Raw genomic sequence first — 17,797 nt, 5'->3', positions numbered from 1 at the left:
AGCAACCACATGGTGGCGCACAACCATTTGAAATGAAATCTGGTGCCCTCTTCTGGTATGCAGGTGTACACATAAACATACATTGTATACATAATAAATAAATAAATCTTTAAAAAAAAAAAAAAAAAGGATCATGCATTAAGAAGGTTGAGGTCCACTGCTCTGGAGCCTCAAAGAGAATAAGACCTATTTCTAACTACTGCAGCAAACCCTGGCTCAACCTTGCAGACAGCAGCACTACCCCAATCAAGAGACTTTTCTCAACTCAGGAAACAAAAATCACCCTGAGATTAAACTTCAAGTTAGAAACTTAGATTTCCAAGTTCAATTTCAATACATTCTTGACTTTTACTCTTACATTGTAGATAGACAGCTAACCTGGTTATCGGAGCCAACTGCCTCGGCCTCATCTAAAGTATGACTGCCTCTTAAACTGGACCTCTCTGTTAAAGTTATTTTTACAAAACTGTGTTTGTTTCCCAGTTTCTCTCTTAACCTGGCTATCACACAAATAATTGAGACCCTATATTTGTTTAATAATAAGCTTCACATCACAAGAATTGAGTAGTTATTACTCTATTCTTAACCCTCTAAGCAAATTTGGCTTCCTCCCAAGGATACTTGCATTTTGTAGCTTTCCTGTTCCAACTCTCTCTCCTGGTCCCTCTGGACCTCTGCCCATGGCTGAATCCCTCACTTCCTCCTTTAACTCCTCCTCCCCTGGCAGGCAGAAAGGCCAGCCATATTGTCTCTCCTGCTCAGCGACTGGCTGTAAGCTGCTTTGTTGGCATATCAGGGGACAACTGAGAAGCAGTATTTGCACAACATTGAGACAGAAGAGTCTCAGAACGAGGATTGCAATCAGATATAAGGGTACAGAAATCAGCATTTGAATTACACCATAACCTTATTCCTACACATCTCTCCAAGCCTTACTTACTTACCAGCCCTACCTTCCCACCATTCCCTCACTGTCAATATGGCTGATGAATGCATCATCTACAGAGGGTCAGCTCTAGGGCATGCAATGGCATGATGGGAACCACTGCACAAGGAACCCACCATCCCATTTGGGCCAGTGCTGCCTGACAGGCTTATGAAATATAACCAAGTCCTTTACTTCCAAAACTGGATCCTTGACAGCATAAGAGAGTCACACTAAGTGCACTGTGACCACGGCCAAAGTCAGCATTACTCCGGGGAAATGGCTCTGTCTACACGAACATCCCAAAGAAAGCCAGCAGAAACGGGGCAGTGAAGCAAAGTACCAAGGAAGAAGAACAGAAGATAGAATTGGCGAGCCCGCGGTTCTCAACCTGTGGGCCATGACCCCACTGGGGTCAAACAGCTCTTTGCAGGGGTCACAGTTCGGCTGTCCTGACTATCAGATGTTTACATTATGATTCATAACAGTGGCAAAATTACAGGGAGCAAAAAGTAGTGTATGCAGATGGGTGGTGGCAGTGCACGCACTCAGGAGGCAGAGGCAGGCCGATCTCTGTGAGTTCGAGGCCAGCCTGGTCTACAGAGCAAGTTCTAGGACAGCCATGGCTACACAAAGAAACCGTTTCAAAAAAAAGCAAAAATGATGACGATGGTGATGATGACGATGGTGATGATGACGACGACGATCTTAGGGTTGTGGTCACCACAGCATGAGGAACTGTATTAAAGGGTCGTAGGGTCAGAAATGAACAAAAAAAGAGGTTGAGAAGAATAGAGCACATCTCACAAATGGAAGCGGGGACCAGCCAGTGGTCCAGACAGCATCTCGTCACCGAAGCAACTCTACAGAACACACATGACTGCCCTCGCTTTAGATGTGGGCTCAGCGAGGTTGTCTGCCCATGGCCGTGCAGCCAGCCAGCACTGCCCGAGCAGCAAAAACAGCCGAGTCACAATGACCGTACATACCAGGGTGGACGGCTCCAAAAAGGCGTGTGCGCAGGGGGTGTGGGAGAGACTCCAGAAAGAAAATGCACGCTGTAGTTATTTCCCTAGTCTTAATTCTTTCGTGTGTGTCATAAACGAACACAGCTCAGCATCATGGGTACATGTGCAGAACATACATGTGTACCTACTGTGCTCCTGGATGCGGCACGCTGTTATCTGAGAACGGCAGCCTTTGCCATCTTAGTCACAGCCGCTGTGGTGAGCCTCAAGAATCCTGCAACAGGACTGAATCTGTGAACGGCTGATGTCCCCTCACAGGACAGGAGGGGTCACCAGGCCCTCGCTGTGGTCCAGCCACTCCCTGCCTCGCCACCGCCCAGCGCCGTAACTCTGCCGCTCCTGAGTGGTGCTGGGAGGTGCCAGGGCAGAGGCTCTCGGCTGTCCTAACGCTGTGGTGGCCGCAGACCATAAAACTGTTTCCGCGGCTCCCTCCTAACTGTAATTCTGCTGCTCTTGTGAATCATGATATAAATATCTGACATGCAGATGGTCCTCCGCAACCCCTGTAAGAGGCCATTTGACCCCAACGGGGTCTCGACCCACAGGTTGAGAGCCGCTGTGCTAGAAGAGGCCAACCACAGGGTGGACTGCGCTGTGTAGAGGCAGTCATGGAGACGCTGTGGGCAAGCTAGAGTGGACGTCGGTGGCGGCCTCGTTTCTGTGGTCTATCTTTGATGCTCCATCTGGTGTGAATACACATTTGTTCGCGTCTCCCCACGAAAAGTGAACACTCACGTTTCTTGTGACAGGACACTGACTCAGAAAGGTCAAGAGATGGCTGGACCCCACAGTTCAACTCGGTGGAGAGCCACGTCTGCAGGAACGGCTTCCACAGTTACTGCGGTCTCCACAGGACCAGCCCCAACCTGCTCAAGCACCGTGCGGCAAGGCCCAGGTAGTGTGACCAAAACTCGCCCCTCGCTTCCTGCCCTTCTCGATGTTTTCACAACAAACCTCCATCAACCTGGTTACTGAGCTTGAAATGCCAAACATATCACCTCATACTAGACGCTTCTAACACTCAACGGAGAGTCAGGTACAGCGCCGAGCGCCCAGCCCAGGGCTTTATGCACAGGCCGTGGCGTAACTCACGCACACAGGTGAACGGTTCCTTCTCTGGGAAAGGCAAGTAAGGTGGAGAGTGGAGTAACAGCCCTCTGCCAGCTGAGGAGCCCCCACGATTGCCCCAGTCTCATCTAAGAAGCAGTCAGGAGCTGTGGAGACAGCTCAGTGGGTAAAGGTGCATGCTGCCAAACCTGAGGACCCCGTCAGGTCACGGACCCATGCGGTGGAAGGAGGGAGCCAACTCTCTTAAACTGTCCTCAGACCTACACACGTGTGCCAGGGCTTGTACGAGCACATGCACAAAATGAATACATGCAATTCCAACCTTTTTTAGCATTTTAAAATTTCATAGTGGGCATCTAAGATCTCCTAGGCTGGGTGTGGTGGGGCACATTTTAATCCCATCACGGGAAAGGCAGAGGCAGGCAGATCTCTGTGAGTTCAAGTCCGCCGTGGTCTACAAAGCAAGCTCCAGGCCCACCAGAACAACGGAGGAGACCCTGTCTCAAAAACTAATAATAATAAATAAACAAAATAAAGATTGAAAGCTCATCTTGTTTTAGCAGTCCTCTCAGGAAGCCCTCACACAGCTTGGGACCCTGCGTCCTCTTGGCCGGGGGACGCTTAGCTGGTTCTCCTCACTTCAGCTAAGTCTTTGCACCAGGGACACATGCGCTCTCCAACCGCTGCTCTTTCCCCCCACCTGATAAAGCTCTTCAGAAGCACCTGGTGTTGTGATGACATTTCAGGCAGAGTCCTCGCACAAACAAGCTCTGTGGAACTGGAAGGCCTGGAAGGCCTGGACGCCGGAGTGGGTGGCTCCCCGCCAAGACTGCCAGCCAAGGCGGCCTAGAAGTTCAACTGCAGCTCTGAGCGGATTAGGAATAATTGCTTCCATTCATTGTAACCCCTAGGATAGCACTATTCACACCAAAATATGATTTAAAAGAAAAGCACTAGAATTAAAAAGCCAGCATGCAGCCCTCTCTCCAGCCTCCTTGCCCTGAGGGCGGCTCTGTCCTCACCGGCACCCTCCTGTCACCTGCAGCTGGTCACTCCTGACTGTGCTCCCACCTTCTTCACAGCGCCCTTCTCCTCTTGCTCCCACCTTCCTCATAGCCCCCTTCTCCTCTTGCTCCCACCTTCCTCATAGCCCCCTTCTACTCTTCCTTCTGCCTTCAGACACTGTACATACAAGTACATCTTACATATTTAACAAGAGTTGATACCATAGACGCTCATGAGGCTGAGGCAGGCAGATCTCTGTGAGTTCAAGACCAGCCTGGTCTACATAGTTTAGGAGAAGGAGGAAGAAAGAAGAAAGGAGGGAGGGAGGATGGCTCAAGTCTTCACAGATTGGACCCTGGAAGGAGATATTCCAGACAGTAAGGACAGAGAGGCTGGCCCAGCAGCCACTGGGGTCATTTCACCTGCACAACCATCCCTCAGGTGACCCCTGGCATGAAGGTGGAATCAGTCCGTGACCCCACCCATCCCATGCAACCGGGAGATGATCCTCGTGGAAAAGGAGCAAATCGTTCCTGGGACAGAGGAGGCTGCGCAGAAGAGAAATCCTCCCTCGACGAAAGGAGAGACAGACCCTGCAGGAGTGACTGGAGATAGATAATTCACGTGCTCTTATTTCTATTTCTCATTTCCACTCCACGCCGAGAGAAACATAACTGCAAAGCTTGAGTAGTCTTTCAAGCAGCAGTTTACATTGCCTCTGAGCAGCGTACAGAGCGCAAGGGTCTCCTCCAGGACTGAGGTCCAGAAGACAAGTGTGGACTCGGCAACCTGGTGATTTACAACAGGAGGCCAAGACAGTCATCATCTGCCCCAGCTAAGCCAGTGTCATCAATGCATCACAGTGCAGTGTTCACAGAACCCTGCTGGAAAAGCCATGTCTGGCCAGGTGGAGGTAACTGGGCTGTGCCCATTACAGAGCTAACAAAAATGTCCCTTCACATTTGCCCAGCAAGGGTCAATGTACGCACTTGAAACCAAATTCAAATGAGGACCGTTTCCCTTTTTCCATGTAAATTAGCCAGGGTGGCAAGGCAGGGCATTTCCTCACAGAAAGGCTCCCTTTCAAAGGAAGGCAAAGAACCACTTGTAGCTGCCCACCTCCCGTCCACAGCTGCTATTGAAATTCTGAGGAGAGGTTCTACTGTAGAACTGTGTCTCACCTACGAAAATTAAAACCGGCTTTGCAAGCAACAGGCAAATCTAGACAAATGAAACCCAGAAAGACCGATACTGTGCACTCTTGCCCACGAGCTTACAAACCGGAGGCCACATTCCTCCAACGCCTGAGCAGCAGCAAGAGGAGCGGCAGGAACCGTGAGGGTACACCCACACACTGGAGGAGTGGCAATGCCAGGGCAAGGGGTGTGGGCAAGGGGTGCCAGCCACTCTCACGAAGTCCAAGCCAAGAACGCCAACAGATGGAGAGAATGTAACACAGCTTCACAGAGCGGGACTGAGAAAGCCGTGCTCCCCCTTCATGTCAGCCGGGCGTGCTCACACTTCAGTGTGTCAGCCGGGCCTCAGATAACGGAACCCCAGTGTGCTGCTGGCCCCCTGAGCCTGAGCTGCCCTGCCGGAAGGGTGGTCTCCAGCCCCCCCCCACCCCGCCTTGGTCTCTCAATCCTCTTGATTCCTCCTCTTCCTCAGCACAGACAGGCCTCCATGGAGTTCCCTTAGGTGACTGAATTGGGTACCCGCCAGGGGGCCAGAGCTGCCTTCACTCCTCTGCCTGAAATTCCATTACCCAAGAGAAACCAGACTCTTCCAGAGAGGATGGAGACTAGAACCCGCACCGAAGAACACTGTGTGGTCCTCGGCCTTGATCGCGTGCTCCCCAGGCTGCCACATCCCCAGCTTCCTCTCCTCTACGAGGAGGGAACTGACGTTTCAACCACAGACACTGAGATGCCGTGTGCTCTGAGGAGACTGTGTGAACAAGAGAGCAAGAGCCAGGGAAGCCAGCAGCAGTGCCTTAGACCATTGCAAATGTGCTTGGATTTTGCATGCCCTCCTCTCAGAAGACCCAGAGGAGCCACGGGTCCACGGGTGCCCGGCACAGGCTCCAGGCCTCGGCCCGTGACTCCTCCTGTCGCCTGGCTGACAGGCTGCTCAGCTGCCGCACACTGCACCAGGACGCACACAGGCGTGTCAGCAAACCCGTGACTGCCAGCGTTTCCTGCACAGAAGTGACCACTTTGCAAGTGCCGAAGGCTTGACCAGGGAAGCCAGCGCTCCGGGCTGCCGGGCTGTCTGAGTACCGAAGGCTTGACCAGGGAAGCCAGCGCTCCGGGCTGCCAGGCTGCCGGGCTGGCTGATAAACTTACCGAGAAGGTAAAGAAGGGGTACATGGGCTACCAGGAAAAGCCCTTCCAGCCCTGCGGCCCATCCTGCACGCTAGGCCAAAAGCAGGCAGCCATCTTGCTCTGCAGCTCACGCCCCACAGCCGGCAGGCAAGCAGAGATTTGCACACACAGCTGCACACACACAACATACTTAGGAGTACACCTGCATGCACACACAAAATAAAAGCTTCTTGTTGCCATTTTACACTAAGACATCAGCTCCAGCTCATTGCCATTTTACCTTGCTGTTTCCGTACTGGGCAGGCATAAGCCTGGTTTTGTTTGTTTTCTTAATGTGATTTTTTGAGGGACTGGATTTCCTCTGTCTATAACCACATTTCAGAACCTAAGCACACAAGCAACTCCCTTTGGCTACTTCTCTTCCAAAAATTCCCCACACCTGGGCATTTAGTGATACGATCAGGGTTCAAGTTGCATAAGCCGGAGGCTGGTTGCTAGCAGAAGGCGGCCCAAAGCTTCACGAAGGACACACACACAAACCAGGATGGCTGCCCACAGCTACACCACTAAACACAGTTCCTCCTTCCCAGATGAACCCTAACCTAACCCTAACCCTAAGAAGCCATTCCCAGCCCATCTGGGCTCCCAGGGCAGGACATTCCTGAGGCAGGCTTAACCTCTCCCAGTGTTCTGTCAGGCTCGGTCCTCTGCAAACACAAGTTTAAGCGCCTCCCTCCGAGCACAGCCAGCTCAGACTGGATCTCAGCAGCTGAAGGCAGCTTTGGAGGCTACCGTGCACCTTACCCTTCGGAAGAAGCTTCCAAACCACTTCCAAGCATTTGTAAAGCAAACATCACCACCCACCAGGCGTGTTTGCTTTCTTCTGAAATCGCTGTATTTACCATGAAAACCACAGACTATAAACAAAGGCGCCTGATCTGAGGCGACCTTCAAACCGCTGGGTCATAGTGTCAGCACCTGGAGAAGATGGCAGTTGACTTGGGTGTAGGAGATACACTACAATACACATTTTGTAAATCTTTCATCTAAAACTTTCCTTACAAACAATAAGGGTTATGTAGCTTCAAAGAGGTGCGTGGGACCTTCACATACAAAACAGAAGCTTGAGACACAGGACACCGGTATCCCCACTTACGCCGCACTTAGGGCAGGCGTGCCCAGGAGACCCCCAGCCAGCACAGCCTGTTCCTGTTGCCTGAGCCACCTCCCAGAGTGTGGCAGGAAGGCCCTGTTGTTGAAGAAACCGAGCCACCTCCCAGAGTGTGGCGGGAAGGTCCTGTTGTTGAAGAGACACACATTTCCCACACAGAGCGGGGGAGAATCCCCTCACCGGCCCTGGACACCTCCCTGAGGATGCGCTCTCAGGTCCCAGAAGAGGCTGAGCTCGCTGTGGAGGCAGACAAGCCATCAACCGTCTAAGCGGCTGAAGAACCCACAAGCCACCGTGACTGGCCCAGCAAGGGCTCCCACAGTGCAGTCAGTGGTGCTCTTATCTTGGGGTGACCCACAGCTGTCCACTTTGACTTCAGTCCCATTCAATGAGGGAAATTCTTGTCTGGTTCTCTAAACCCAGCCGTCTACCAATGGCTGGAGAGGTCACAGGACCCAGGGGGAACCTAGTACTGGCATTTTCCTACACTAGTTTCTAACTGTGTTCTGAATGCACATCCTTAAACTCACGGTTACACGTAGCTCTCGTCCCTCACCAAAGAAGCTTCTGTCTGCAGCAGACGAAGCACCACGAGATGCACAGCTGTTCAAACCATAGTGACCCCGAGTAATACAGCTACAGTACAACTAACACAGCTAAGTCTGGAGAAAACAGCAAAAGTGCTGCTCAGCAGTGTCTTCCAGACAGCAGGGAAGCTGCTCCCCTGAACAACATGGTTGGCTAAGCGAGACCAGCATAACGATAACTCTAGCCGACATGTCAGATGGGAAGAGGAACTATCCCAGAGGTCCACTCCTAGACAAAGAGCTACAAGCCATTAACAACTTGAGAGAGAGAACCATCTTCTCCAGGATAGAACTCTGATAGGTTCTTTGATCCCAAGTGACACTCAGCAGGTAAATATATGGAGGGAGGGGTACAGCAATACTAAAAAGATTTGTGAGAGGGACACAAAAGAAGGTGAATGAGAAAGAGAGGGTTGAGAGCAATGTGAACACAGCACTCCTGCATGAATGCTCAAAACCAATTAAACTCTAAGCTATTAATAAATAGGGATGCAACATTCTCCCTCCCGCTGGACATACTTTGATGTATGCTATACACACATTAAAAAGAATTTAAGAACTGAGCCAAATTCAGCATTTCCCAATATGCCTATCCTGGCGCTGGAGAGATGGTTCTACTGTTAGGAGCCCTGGCTGTTCTAGCAGAAAACCAGGTTCAGTGCTCAGCACCTGATTGGCTCCACAGGATCCAACACCCTTCTCTGGCCTCCACAGGCACCTGTATGCACACACCCACCCACCCACTCACACAGCACGCAAACAAATCTTGCATCATGTCTGTGTACCCCAAGAGCATCTGGCACCCCCAGAGGCCAGGAGAAAGTGTTGGACCCCTGGAACTGGAGTCTCAGGTGGTTGTGAGCCACTTGTGGGTGCTGGGCCTCTAACCCAAGTTGTGCGGAAGAGCAGCCAGCGTCCTTAACCACTGAGCCATCTCTCCAGCCCCAACACAAATCCTTTTAACCGTGTCTGTAGAGTAAGTTCGAAGGGGCTCTAGAGATCGTTTTATTTAGTCTCAGCTCCATCACTTAGCAACTCTTAAGTGAAAGCGAAATAAACCCTTGAGGTGTAAGTCATTGATGGTGTGGCCCGCTCTTTTGAATTGCAACATTCTCTCCAAATTGAAACATTTGCGTAGGAGCCTCAGCCAGTAAACTGGAAATAAACTAAGGTCCAGAGTAAGAGCCTGGACGATTCCTGAGGGTCCCTCCCACCACTACAAAAGGGATTAAACAGGGGCTGACGGCCACAGCCAAACTGTAGCAAGGAAGATGCCAGCGTCACCCATGCTCGGGTGGGCTCTGCGGAGACGGAGCTGCTGTGAGTTATCTCCACTCCTTGGAAGCAACCTTTCGCCCGTACCCCTGCCAGCAGCCCCAGTAACAACTCACTGCTCACCAAATTGCACGTGGGTGGACGCTGGTCTGTGTGTGTTTCCTTTCTGGGTGGGTAGACAGACGTGCTGTGTCTCCCCAGGAAAAGTCTGGACACGGCTGGAACGGTTCTAGGTCTGTTCTGAAGGTGTGGCCTTTGCATTTCTGTTTCGGCAGCTAATAAAATTTTACTGAAATTCAGTTCATTAGGTTAAACGGGATTAAATACTTCAATGCTATAAAGCAGACGATCAGTCGGCATTCAGTAAGGACTAGAGAAATGCCAGTTGTTGAGAGAGCTTTTGTCCTAGTCAGTTGTTGATTCTGCCTTCTGATCACCTGCTCCAGACCAGATCCACAGCGGCGGCTCTGCACGCTTCCATCCCGGCAGCGGCAGCTGGGTGCTTCCTTCTCCGCTGCACTCAGCGGAGCCTGAGCCACCACCCCCCCACCCCCCCCACCCCCGGCGCAGGGAGGCCCAGGATGTGCATACCAGTCACTGCCACTGGAGAACAGCAGCCAGGGGAGGGCACACCCCTGAAAGCCGTCCTGTGAGCCGGCAGTAATAACAATGTCTGAATTCCTCTCACGAAGTGCACCTCGCAGGCCTGAAGTCCAGGCCCTCCAGGACGACCGAAAAGCACCGGCGGCCCTTGAAGCCCGGGGTTAAATCTCCATCCACCCACATCCTCCGCTGCAGCTTTTCATTTAGCCCTGATCTCTTCCTACCCAGGGCTGTAATCATTCGTGTACGCCTCTTACCTCCCTCATTAGATTAGGAACTCCTGAGAACGGCATTGAGCTCCGCCTCCTCTGCAGTGCAGCAACAGGCACATGCTTGCACGAGGAGGACCGCAGTCTCCAAGACACACTGGCGGGGAAGGCGCCAAGCCCCCACCTCGCTCGCTGATTGCAGAACCACACTCACGGAATTCTGCACTTGGCGAAATGGGATGACGCTAGATCACGTGAGACCACATGAAAACCATTCCAAGCACTCAAAACTGAGAGTTTCCACATTTAACACGTTTTTAAAGACTTGCTTTGGAGTTGGAGAGACAGCTCAGCACCCAGAGAGCACTGGCTCCTCCTGCAGAGGCCCAGGATCGGTTCCTGCTCTCTGTAACTCCAGAGCCAACACATCCAACGCCCTCTTCTGGCCTCTGCAGGCACTACACACACACATACACATACCTGCAGGCAAATACTCAAATACACAAAACATATTTTAAAAAAAGAAAAAGGATTTATTTTTAATTGTGCACATTTGTGTGGTCCATGGAGGCCATACAAGTGTGTCAGATCCTCTGGAATTACAAGTGATTGTGAGCCACCCAATGTGTGTGCTGGGAACCTAACTCAGGTCTTGTACAAGAGAGCTTAACTGTTTGAGCCAAATCCCAAAACTCTATTGTTTCTAACTCTCAGTGTTACTATTAAAATGCTCAGATAATGCTATTTACTCAGTAATTAGTAGGAATTTAAACCAATAACTTATGCACAATTTGAAAGGGGAGATTGTGACACATGAACTTACAGCATTTTTTTTATTTATTGTTGTCTGCATGTATTTCTGTGTGTGTGTGTGTGTGTACATGTACATATATGCAGGTGTGTCTGTGGGTCTGTGGGTTCAGCTGTGCATGCCACAGCACACCTATGGAGTAAGAGGACGGCTTTCAGAATTGGTTCTTGCCTTCAGTCTGGCTGAGGCGGGTCTCTCCTGCCCCCTGCCTGTCACTCCAGCTTCCAGCACTTTTACTCACAGCCATCTTGCTAGCCCCTCACTTCTTAATCACAAAGGGGGTAAACTTTACAATCAAATCTGCAAGGTAACCAAAGCTCATACAGTATTCGTTTTGCAGACACACAATTCATTGTGAGTGTGGCTTTCAACCAGCGATGGGACTTCCACAACAGCCCTTTCCTTGTCACTCAAAGCCACAAGAGTCTCCTTCTAATGAACACAAGTGCTTGAGATTGACTGACTGACTGACTGACTGACTGATTTGCTGTGTACATATGGGTGCTTCGCCTGCACATGTGTCTGTGCCTCACCTGTGTGCCTGGAGCCCGTGGAGGCCGGAAGAGCCACTGGATCCCCTAGAACTGGAGTTACAGTTGGCTGTGAGGAACCAGGTAGGTGCTGGGAGCAGCTAGTGCGCTTACCCACTGGGTAAGCACTTTGAGGCGCACAGACATCTGCAATCCTGAGTCCACAGGCACTAGAATCCACTTCTCACCCTTCAGCTCTTCTCTGGAATCTCACTGAAGAACATAAACTCATTATTATCCAATTTACACCGCCAGTAGTTCAATGCCAGGGGACCAGCTACAGACAACAGCTACTAGGATGACTTTCACACCTACAGCCAAGGCAACAGCCCAGCAAAGACTGTTTAAAGGCCCTAATATAGATCCATGCAGCTGCTGGTTTGGAATATATTGCAACTTTCTAAAGTTCTTTGAGCAACAAATTATTGCATCAGAGTTTGGGGTCACTGAAAATTTGAAGGAAGAAATTCCCTTGAGCCAGAAATACGGTCTCCAAGACCAAAATGGCTTCTTTCCAGAATAAATTCACCTTCACCGTGTTTAGTCCTTGGTGCATATTAGGTGTCAAACTCAGCAGCCAGGACCTCGGCAGAAAGCAACCAAGGCAGCGTGTCGGCAGAGACTCCCTGAGGAGCCTGCGGGTGGTGGCAATGAAAGAGTTTGAACCTATCGAGACCTCAAGGGAAGAGTGCAGGAGCATCACTTGAGACAGACACTGGCTGTGGGGAAAGACTCAGGTTCCTTCCTGTGCCGTGGAGGTCGAAGGCAGACTTTCCAGACAAGCAACATTCAAAGACCAGGAAGGCCTTTGACTCATGAGCCATGGTTCTGGTCTCAGCTCCGCCTCAAAGGTCAGTGGTGGATGGCAGCTACATGGCCTTATGACCCGCAGATTTCTGACTCCAAATCTGAATGGCAACAACCTCCAAAGACAAAATAATAAAGCCTTGGGAGCCTGAAGCATGAAGCTGCAAGGAACTATCAAGTGCCCAGTAAAGTAGGTTGGCTGATTTCAGACTTGAAATCGTTCATCTTCCCGTACAAAGAGTAAAGCAAAACCATGAGCGCAGGGTCAGCACTGACCCCCTCCAGGGGGTGGAGTCGGAAGGGGTCAAGTTCGGTCTCTGCTGCCTGGCAAGTCTCGAGGGTGGCCTGGGAAACCTGAGGCCTCTCTCAGGGTAAAAATAAAAAGCGATGCAAACCCAAATCTGAAGAAACTCCACAGAGCAAGTGGAGCTCAAGAAGGCAGCAAGTGTGACCCAACAGTGTTAGACAGAGGCAAGTTCAGCCACCTGGGGCTGAGGAGGGGCTGTGTGGGCAGAGTCCACCACACCACCATGAGGACCAGAGTTTGAACCCTCAGCTCCTGTGTCAAAAGCTGGGGTGGCAGCGTCCATCTGTAACTAGGGACAGTTGGCCTCGGAGACAGAGGTTAACTGTGCTGGCTGAAATGAGAGGTTCCAGGTTCAGCAAAAGAGCCTGTCTCAAAACAACATAATGGAAAGAAATACAGGAAGACACCTAATGTTGACTTCTGACCTGCACACACACACACACACACACACACACACAAAGTCCTCATTTGTGTGTCTGAGTGTGTAACCTCCGTGACTGGAGGCACACGGTGAAGCTATACCTTCAAAATGCTCTCTGTAGTTACCAGAAAAGGAATCAAGTTAAACTGTCAGTCACCCCTAAGCCCCTAATTTTCCACCACCTGCTTTTTACATTGCACAGAGCAGAAACTCTTCCTTTAGGTTCCAGCTCCTGAGGCGTCCTGAATGTGACCTTTAAATACCTGCCGCTCGCCAGGAGCAGCCCTGTGTTGGACTTGGTGGGTTATGAAATAGGCAAGGGCCAACAATTGCAGAATCTCAAGAGTTGAAACATTCCAGTGCAAAAGCCCAACCTTGGGCCAGGGGCCATGTCCTCTCCCTGGCCCTCCTGGGGACAGGCTCCCTGGCTTCACCTCACCCTTAGGGTTTCAGAAGGACACATAAGCCACCCTTACTTTCATGGACGTCAGCTTCTCCTCCTGACACGCACAGACTTCTGTACAACTCCATTCTTACGAAAGGGTTTTTCAAAAACAGGAAAAACACAAAAGGGAATAGGAAAGAAAACAGTGTAAAGCCAACATAGATAAATGAAAGTGACTATCCCCGTTTAACCCCAAGAATGTGAAATCATTCATCAGAAAAGGAGACTAGTAATAATCACGACCTTATGGCCTGCGTGATACCAAGAAGAGCATGACCTCTGTGGCATGTGTCTCCAGACTAACCCCAACCAAGCCAACGGTAACCACAGCGCCGAAGGAGCCAACCAAAGAAACTCAATAAAATGTCTAGTCACGCTCTTCTAAGCATCAGGGGCAGAAGCAATAGAGACTGAAGAAGCATCACAACCCCGAGAAAACAAGAGAGCAGATGACCAAAGGCAGCAGATGGGGGGGGGGGGTGACAAAGAGCCAGTGCAATGCAAATGAGGCCTGGCACTCAGGAACCGGCTGCACTCCCAGCAGAGCCTCAGTGTGGACGTGTGTGTGTGTGTGTGTGTGTGTGTGTCTCGCATGCTTCAGGGCTTCCCTGCCACTGTCAGCTTCCCCGGGTTTGGAACCACTAGGAATCACACATCTGGACACATCTGTGGCGTTTCCAGAGAGGTTCACTGAGGGAGGAAGACCTAACCTGAAGGAGGCTCATCCCGAGCAAAATGAGGAAAAGTGACAGTCGGCAGAGTGCCCACATCCCCTCTTCTTGGCTTACTGACCTGCCCAGATGTGGGTGAGTGCCCTCACACTCATTCCTACATCACGGTCCCCAGATGTGAGCGGGACCCTCACATGCCTACATGATGGACTCCAGCTGTTCCCACCATCAGGCCTTTCCTGACTCAATAGGCTGAAGTCTCAAGCCATGAGCCAGAGTAAACTCCTCCTCTCCTGGATCATTTCTTCTAGGGTTTTTTGTCATAACAGTGAGAAAAAGAGCCAACACAGGCACAGTATTTAAGGAAATGGAATAGGGCAGAATTCTCTGCGCCATCTTAACAACTCCTCCGTACAAGCACCTGGGTCCCAGAGTCTTAAGATTATTTCTTGAGAACAGAGTGTGGGCATGGCGTTCCATACAGTGATCCCCACATGTGGAGGTGGGGACAGGGCTGTCAAAGCCAGGACACCCTCGGCTACCTGTCAGATTGAGCCCACCCTGCACTATACAAATCTCCAAATAAAACAGTTTTTCTAAACCCCCATGTAAGTAGACTAAATAAAACAATGCAATTTGTGAAGAACTTTAACTCACTTCAGACAAAACCACTCTGTTTCCCTTCCCATCATGCCCCATGTGCGGTTTCCACTGAAATAACTGTCCACCAGGCTTTGAGGAATGCCGGAACCTTGTTTAGTCACAACTTGGTTTTCTCTGCTGCTAGGACAACCGAGAAGCCACGGTCCTCCAAGACAGACCACCCCTTCCTCGTCAGATCACTGGTCCTTGCTTGCAGATCATCCGGGCTGCCGGACAGCTGACGCTCCTGAGGGATGTCAGGGTTCTGAGCGGCCAGCCAGTGGCCTCCATTTCCTGACTGCGAGTGGCCTGGAGGTCTCCAGGAGGAAAATGAGTACACAGACTGGGGAAGGCTAAAGTCAGGGGACCCCATCTGCCCAGACACGAGGGGTCACCCACGCCTGGTGCAGACCTAAGGTACCCACATTCCTACCAGTAAGCCCACCTCCACCCTCTGGACACGAGTCACTGGTTCCCCAAGGGGAACTCTGGTAGCCACTGGAACTTGAGAAGGAAGGGGTAAACATTGCCTAGATGCCCACTCCCCCCAGGGAAAAGTGTCTCCTGACACATCCACGGGAAACTTCACAATTGTGCACAGTTGGGAAAATCGTTACTTTAGCCAATATGGAACTTTGGTTCCAGAAGAGTTAATCCCTGAGAACTGGAGGGGCTGAGCTCAGTCACATCTCTAGCTGAGCAATGACGACTGAGTTAACCTGAGAACAGGTCAACGCACAGCTCAAAGCAGGGAGCTCAGGTGACTTTGGCCTTTGCAGCATCTAAGGAAGGAGCAATGCGGCTCTGGAAACTCGGCAGAGGAGTCAGGATGAAGTGCTGGGCTCGAGATTCCCATAGTCAGCTCTAGGGCGGGCAATGGTTTCTAGAGCTGGAGAGGACGGCGGGACAGACAGACAGAGAAGAGGACAGATGTGCGAACAGGGCTGCACAGCAAGCTGCCCACAGCGACGCTTTGGAGAGAGTTTGCTCCCAGCTGTTGAGGAAACCAGGACAGAGGCCAGCCGAGCTCTAGACTTCTGCCGGACTCTACCCCAATGAGGACCGACAAGTCAGAGGCCTGGGTGTTCAGACTGGGCGTCGGGTCACCGCTGGGAGGATACCCTTCTCTGCTGAAAAGTGGAGGGATGCAGGCTCTGAGGGCCAAGCAGCAGGAAGGTGAGCCAAGAGCAAGACTGCAGGCCAGCCAGGCCCCAGCTGGCAGAGCAACTCACCTTGAACGCCTGCCCACTGGATAAAAAGGAAGCAGGCGCCTGAATCTGGCTTCTCCTGGGCACAGAGCTGTTAGCAGCAAGACCCTTCATGGTCTCCTCAGTGACCTGCACTTTCACACACCTGCTTTGGGTAGGGCAAATCCCACTGAGAACAGAGGAATCCGGCTGCTGGGATCACAGAACAGAGACCTAGGACGCCCCTGGGACCCAAGGGTGATCACGTGATTCCACAGAGAGCCTGGATATCTCAGCCCGCAGTATCCAATGGCATACAGTATCCAATGACCATTTTCAGGCGCAGAGAAAGAGTCTTCTATGGGTAAATCTCAAATGACTGAGAAACAAAAATAAAACCAAAGAAAATTCTTCCCAGAAGAGGGTGGACCAGGGGTAGAGCCAAACGTGCTTAAGAAATAACTTGACTGCATTTGTGTACTGACACAAAATGCGTCTGCGATGGCTGTCCCTAGGAAGACGGCAAGTCTAACAAATGCTCACCAGCAGGCATTGTTCTTGCTGTCTAGCTCAGCTCTCGTGGGACAGTGACAGAAGCCCCACAGCCTCCAGATAGGTGGCACCCTAGATGACACAGCCCTCAGACAGTACAGTCAAAGCCCGACATTCATGCGTGCCCCAGACAAACACTGCTGTCCCAGTTTGACTTCAGACTCGTCTCTTTTGAACTTTCTAAACATGACTCCAACAGCACAGGGGATAGTGTGAGAATGAAGAAATGGGATTACAAAAAGTTAAAGTTTTCACACAGCAGAGAAAAGTACCATCAGAATGAACGGAATGAAGGACAATCTTTGCCAGCTGTACCTCAGACAAGGAAGTTAAAGTTTATAATTCATGCCAGATGGTGGTGGCACACACCTCTAATCCCAGCAGAGGCAGAGGCAGGGGTTCAGGAGTTCAAGGCCAGCCTGGTCTACAGAGTGAGTTCCAGGACAGCCAGAGCTACACAGAGGAATCCTGTCTAAAACAAACAAACAAAAAATTTTAAACATGTTATATAAACATGACACAAGCCAGGGTCACTGGAGAGGAGGGGAAGTCCATGGAGAAAATTCCTAAATCAGGCCGTGAGCAAGCCTGCAGGGCATTTTCTCAATTACGATTGATGGGGGAGGGCCAGCCCACTGTGGTCGGTGCCACCCCTGGGCAGGTGGTCCTGGGTTCTGTAAGAAAGCAGCTGGCAAGCCGTGGGGAGTAAACCAGTAAGCAGCACCCTCCATGGCCTCTGCATCAGCTCCCGTCTCCAGGTTCTTGCTCTGAGTCCTGCCTGACTCCCTTCATGCTGCAGCGTGACCCTGTCCTGAGTCCCTGCCTGACCCCCTTCATGCAGCAGCGTGACCCTGTCCTGACCCCCTTCATGCGGCAGCGTGACCCTGTCCTCCCCAGGTTGCTTCTGGTCATGGTGTTCATCGCAGCGACAGAAACCTAAGTTGGCCATTAAGTGAGGTAGCCCGGCTCAGAAAGGTGAAAGTCACATGTTCTCCCTCACAGGCAGATCCTAGCTTTGTATGTTTGTTTGTATGCTGTTGTCATGCTGCCTGTACGTTTGTATGTTGTTGTGATGCTGCCTGTATGTTTTTGTTATGGTGTTTGTATGCTGTTGTGATGCTACTTGTATGTTGTTGTGATGCTGTTTGTACGTTTGTATGTTGTTGTGATGCTGCTTGTACATTTGTATGTTGTTGTGATGCTGCCTGTATGTTTGTATGTTGTTGTGA

The 17,797-nt window shown here is 51.0% G+C and overlaps 1 protein-coding gene across 1 annotated transcript in view; it reads right to left on the bottom strand.

Moving 5' to 3' along the window:
• Itpr2 (inositol 1,4,5-trisphosphate receptor type 2) overlaps positions 1-17,797 on the bottom strand; it is a gene marked incomplete at its 3' end in the record, with an annotated part of 262,276 nt that overhangs the window by 231,528 nt on the left and 12,951 nt on the right.

The sequence above is a fragment of the Psammomys obesus genome, unplaced genomic scaffold, assembly GCF_907164565.1.
Source record: "Psammomys obesus unplaced genomic scaffold, mPsaObe1.curated_primary_1811, whole genome shotgun sequence".
Classification (NCBI taxonomy): Eukaryota; Metazoa; Chordata; class Mammalia; order Rodentia; family Muridae; genus Psammomys; species Psammomys obesus.
Note: the sequence above shows the minus strand (reverse complement) of the source record. Positions and strands in the feature narration are given on the sequence as shown.